Source organism: Cryptomeria japonica, chromosome 10 (assembly GCF_030272615.1).
Source record: "Cryptomeria japonica chromosome 10, Sugi_1.0, whole genome shotgun sequence".
NCBI lineage: Eukaryota > Viridiplantae > Streptophyta > Pinopsida > Cupressales > Cupressaceae > Cryptomeria > Cryptomeria japonica.
Genome location: NC_081414.1, coordinates 396,283,359 through 396,289,879, shown reverse-complemented (window position 1 = coordinate 396,289,879; position 6,521 = coordinate 396,283,359).

Genomic DNA, 6,521 nt, shown 5'->3' with positions numbered 1-6,521 from the left:
ACCAAAATTAGGTGTGGACCCATTCACTGCATTATCATCACTCTTCTTCACCCAAGTCTTCTTCATCTTCTTTTTTATCTCTTCAACTTTAGTTTTTCCTTTCTCATCTGACTTTGCATTCTTATTCCTATCATTTGAAGCCTTCTTGTTTGCATTATTGCTTCTGCAAAATTTAGCAATATGATCGGATTTGTTGCAAGCATAGAAAACAACATTTCCTTGGAAAGGCCTAAAATTCATCTGATTTCTTCTTGTTCTGTTTTGATTAGCAACATGTCCAAATATACCACATGCATAACATCTAACATTTCGCCTATTCTAAAAGTTATTTGATGCATTTGAAACATTGACCAATAAAAGATGAACCATTATTGTTCATCCTATTTGTGCACTGACTAGCCATATGACCAAATTTATTGCAAACAAAATAGTTACCATTGAATTTATGAGGATTATGTTGTCTTACTGGAGGCTTTCTTGAGTTGTTCTTATGTTGTTGAGTCTTAGGTTTGCTTTGACCAGATCCAGGGCTCTCTCCTTTTTCATATATGAGACCTAGAGTATCATTAGGATTCTTCTAACTGACAAGCATCTCATCAAGATTAGCTGAGCTGACCCATAACTTCTCCTTGTACTCATTTACAACATCAAGATTATATCTAATAATAATGATATGCCTTTCAAGATCCTCCTCGTGTTGTCTAGCATCTTGCAGGTCAAGCTTCAATTGTCCATTCTCACTCTCAAGTTTGTAACATTCTTAAGATTTTTCTTTCAGGGACTGAGCAAGCTTCTCCTCATTCTTCTTCCTTTCTTCAATATCTTATGTCAATATCATCACAATAGCTTCCATTTCATTCTTCTGGACTATATTGGCTTTAGCTAGTCTATCACATTCTTCTATCTTTTCCCTCAAGGCTTCTTCATCAATGCTTTGACTTTCTTTATGCTTAAGTTGATCAACAAGTTCCTTTCTCTTTTCCCTTGACTTATTCAATTGATCTTTCAATGTTTCAATGTATTCTTCAACACCTTGGAGATTTTATGTCACTTGTCAGTTCTCATCCTGTGCATGATCAAGATCTTCAAGAGCAACAACCAACTACTTTCTAAGACTACCAAAATCCATTGATTTACCTTCCCAAATCTTCCTCAAGATTTTAGGCTTCCTCTGAGGAACTAGGCTCTAATACCAATTATTGGAATCAATGAACACTAAGAGGGGGGGTAAATCAGTGTTCTACAATTTTTAACTTTCTTAACCAGTTCTACAAACCATTTAATTTAGATGAATAAGAGAGATAAGCATAAGCAAAACACAAACAAAGATACCACCATTATACCAAGATTTTGTACTTGGAAAACCCGTTCAAGGAAAAAACCATGGTGGGATTCAAACCCATAATATTAATATACTCTGTTAGAAGTATAAAAATATTACATGGGAATGCACATGCATTCAAACACACTTCCATGAGATAAATACTCAATTACAAATAAGGGCTACAACCCGAAAGGCTCACTGCCTTACAAAATGATTACAAGAAGTAAAAACAAGATTGAACTATAATTTAGCATCTATAAATTCCTAGGATAGCTCTAGTTCAAGCACAAAATACAACTGTCTCTCTGCTCTATTATGTTGATTTGCTTTAATCTGGAGCAAAAATCCTTCAATTGCACATGTGGAACTACACACAATCACACATACACAATATTCGCACACTCTTTGATATGCAAAATGAACTTTCCAATATCTTATATATATCCACAGAATGAAAGTTAGCTCACCAACAAGTCAACTTCAAGAACACTTACAAAATATGAAACATGTAATATGTGTCGATTGAATTCGATCACCAATGCATATGTAGACCAAAACAAATTGACTATATGATTCCCACATGTCAGCTAAATAGCACTATTCTTTCTAAAATGTCAAATACTAGATCTTCAATCATTCACAAAAGAAAACACTAGAGGCTAAAATTCTGGAATAAGCTACTCCAAACATCTAACCAACTACTTGTATCACCGCAAAGCAAAATGTGCACCCAAAATGAAGTTCTGCTCAAAATAATCCCATACTATGTTCTACCTTCTAGACTTAAGCAAAATTTGACTTCATACTTTCGTTAGGATGAATCTATACAATTTGGATGGAATCTCTGAGCAGAGTTACGATCAATGACAACTCCCATACACTTATGTACACTTTTTCAGTGTCTCTTACCAACAAAGCCTTCATGATGTTATTTTGATATTATTATGTTTATGTTTTACCCTAAGGTCTTGGTCCATGGATAGGGAGAGTGGGCTCTTGCATGTGTAGGACTGAGGTCATGAGCAATAGGATTCTAAGAGGTTCCTTGTAAGGATTCTTAGGGTCTAGACCTACATGGAACCACATGAAGAGTTTATATTTAATTTTGAAAGTGATAACCATAGTAAATTGATTAGTGGATTGGGGTAATTAGGGTTCACCTAATCAAGATAATGAAATTTATTTTGGTACCCCACCTCATAGCCATTGAGTGGAGACTTGAGATGAGCTTGGGAAGACCATGGAGATGGTAAGCCCAACTCCCTTGATGGCTCATAAGTTGAGATGGCTCCACTTGTCTATCAGGGGAGTGGGTGGAGATCCCAATGTTATATTTGTATCCCTTCTTTGTGAGGATAGCATGTGATGACACTCTTTTCCTACATCTATCCATGATCCTTATGATTTGGTTGTTGTTACACCTCTAGGATTTTATTGTTTTATGATTAGCCTTGTGATGAGATTTGATTATTGCTTTGGTTGTTAGGTGTCAGCCTAGGTCTAGAGTGTGAGTTGGAACCTCATGTCATCTCGTAGCATGGGGGGTGGTTCCTATTTGGCTCCACATGGTAGGGTGGTTTGATTCCTTCTTCCATTGGAATGTTCTCCATTGGATGCTTTTGTGTGTGGACATGGATTTATATTATCTCATTATGTGGATGGATCTTGGAGCATAATCTATATAATTGAAATTGATATAATGTGTTTTGCATCTTGAGAAAGATGTAATAGTAAAGAATAGTATGCAATTAGTATCTTGTGAACTTATTTATTAGGACTTGTAGTAGGTTGAATTCAGAAAGATATATTGGATGAGATTACTATAAATGGATATTCAATGTGTGTGTAATTCTAGATTATAAAGGAATTAAATGATTGAGTGATATGATTGGATTATCTTGTGTTTATCTTTTGGATGGTATTGGATATGTAAACGATCATGTGTGCCTTGTTTTTAAAGATGTTAATCTTTAATGTTAGTTATCCTTGGGATATGAAAATGAATGAGTAGTTGTAGATTTGCATGGACTCTATTATTCTTCATTATGCAAAGCTTATTTTTTAGGGGTTGAGATAGTATATTGTATCTTGATGACATTGTAAATGTAAAGGATATTATGTACTCTTATGTCTTGTATTCTTATGCATTAGGACATGAAGTAGTAGCTAGGATTATGGCTTGCAAAGATGTCAGATGTTGTAATCATTGCATTGGACTATATTGTAATAAATGTTCAATGTGTAAGAGATGGATATTTGGATTCTATATTGTATCAGAAAATGAATGAATAGTTTATATGTATTCTTGTAGTATATGAGTTCATGAGTTAGTCTTGTATATATGGATTTCTATTTGGAAAAAGTTTAATACTTGTTGTTATAATTCTTGAATATGTATGTCTATAGAATCTTAATGAGATGTAATGTGATTCTTAAGGAATGATCTAGTTCTATCATAGAAGATGGTTAATTAGATTCATGTTGTGATATATGGATAAGGATAAGGGAATTAGGAACATTTGGTTTGATGTTTAAAATGAATCCAAGAGTTAATGGGGTTATGATAGGTATGTATTGAAAGTAAATGATTCTCATGTTAGGAAGAAAGTATTTGAGTAAGAACATAAATGAAATGGATGTGTTTATGTGTTGTTGATATTAAGTAGTGATGTTTAAGTACCTTAGGGAATGAATTAATGAATATATGTGTGCATCGAGATGATGATTATTATGATGTTATTTCTACTTGCGTCATATGTTTCTATGGTTATGGTTATGTTCATGTTGTCTTAAGAATTCATGTAGATGTTAATCTATGATCATGAATAATGATAGTTTATTATGTTTCTTTAGTAGACATTCTAGAAAAAAAAAATTATCTCTATTTGTTGGTTAGTTTAGTTATTTTCTCTAGGGTATTTTTGCAGGCATTACATAATTGATTTGTACTTGGGTAAAAGAGTATCTAGGACATGTTCTTGTCCTCAACTAGCAGATGAATTGTGGTTGGTGGTGATAAAGGGCGATTATAATATATTTTATATTTATTTCTTATTGTATCTCATGATGGATCATTATCATTAATGGTATATGCACCAATGTTGCAATCACATCTTATGTATATGTGCTTTCTTGGAATGTTACTTGAACTCCAAGTTGTTTCATTATTAATTATTATTTATGGAGTGTTATATCTTAATTATAATTGATGATGTAAAATTAGTAATTAATTTTAAAATGTGAGATATTAAGGGGAGATACCTTACAATGATCGAACATAGTAGTACCTTGGTGTTGGTTTATTTATGCTTTGTTTTTCTTATTTGAATGTAATGTTGATTAGGACATTTGAGTCCTAACTTGTGATTGTTATAGTGAGCCTTGGACCTCTCATAATAAGATGGATTGTATATGATAATGAAAAAAATTGTGATATTGGTATATGGCTACATGTCTTAGTGTTGGAGTCAAGCACAGTTGTATCATTGATATGCTTTTATGCTTAAGTTTTGATTGATAAAATGAACTTAGGCACTTTTTGATTTAGGTATAAAATAATCATAAGATTGGGATTGAAATGAATTTAATGCATCTTGGTATGGTCTAGGATGGTCTATTAATCGTGTCATGTGGCTATTGATTCTCTAGGTTGTCCCTAGGGGGTTGATTCATTTCAAGTTATTTTAGGATTCTTTTGAAACCTTATGTAAGTGGACACATGTTGTAACTTATCTCCTTGGTGTCTTCTTACTTAAGGAAAAATGTAGGATCATCATGAGGTCCTTGTACTCCTCCCTGCCTTCTTATTCAAGTGTTGAAAGTGTTGTGTGACTAGGGGATAGAATTTTCCATTTGGCCCTATGTTATTTTCAACATTTTGAGTTTAATAGTTGTCGCAATTCCTCTTGAGTAGTTTTTGAATATTGGCATGTTTGTGGGACCCTACCCTATCATTGGTTTTCTCAATAGTACTAACACGAGCTCTTGGTAAGGACTATAATTCCCTTTTTGGACTATAATGATAGTAATGGACTCTAATGTCAAGACACTATGACTAGTATACTCTTTGGGTGCTATTATCCCATCTAGGCACTAGTGTCTTCAGTTGACCAATTTTGTTGTTACATCTTTCTCATGTGGTTTTTATTCATTTACTAAGGAAACCCTAAACACAAAATTTTTTCCCCCTTGACCTTAAGAGTCTTCTCAAGCCATCATTTTGTTCATAAGTTCTTTAGAACTGGTTTTAGGCCATCTTCTGTCCTTGAAAAGAATGTCATTACTTGGGAGTGGTTTGTTGTCATTCTAGTTGGTGGAGGGTTTGTACCTCCTAGTTAGGAAACATCTTGTGTAGGTTGGCCTTTGTGTTTGAGGTTCAACTAGGGTGATTTTTAGTGTATTGGAGGTTAATGTACCCTCATCTTACTAGTATGAAAAATTAATAGCTGTCATCTAGTTGAACACTATAAGATCTTAGACATGTGTTGTTGGTGTCAGTTCCTGAGTTCATTGTAATATTTTACAGTATGTTTTGGATTAGGGTGGAGGTTGATGATTCCTTCATACTATCCTTGTGTGGTATTGTGAGGATGCAATCATGGATTAGAACCTATTTGTCATTTAGGTGTTGTCACTTCTCTCACATTAATTATGGTGGATTTGTCTCATAATTGTTAGATCTTCTGCTAGTTCCACCTTTATTATGCAATGGTGAGTTCATTCATGTTTTCATTACCCTTTTATCATTTTTTTCTTTATGACACATGTGTGCACGTTATAGTGTAAGTGCAACATGTTGTCATCACATCTTGGTTGTGGTTGTTGTTTTAATAAAAATGTTCTATTACATTTATCTTTAGTCCATTGGAAGAGGCATTATAGTAAAGAGAATTAGACTTAGGTGGGGTGGCATGATGGGGTAGGAAAGCATGATAGTTTGGTCCAAATAAATTGAGAGTTTATTAAGCACAGGATTGAGATTTTGGGGCAAAGACAAAAGTCATGACAAGAGAAAGCTCAAAAGTTTGTAAATCTAACAAACATATTGAACACTACTAAAAGCACCCAAAATTATATTTTTTATGGATTTTTCATCTCTTAACACTTATGGGACCCACTTAGGATGTCCTCTATTCAATAAAGGGATAGATAAGGCTAAATTATTAGTATGGGAGTACAACAAAGAGAAATGAAACAC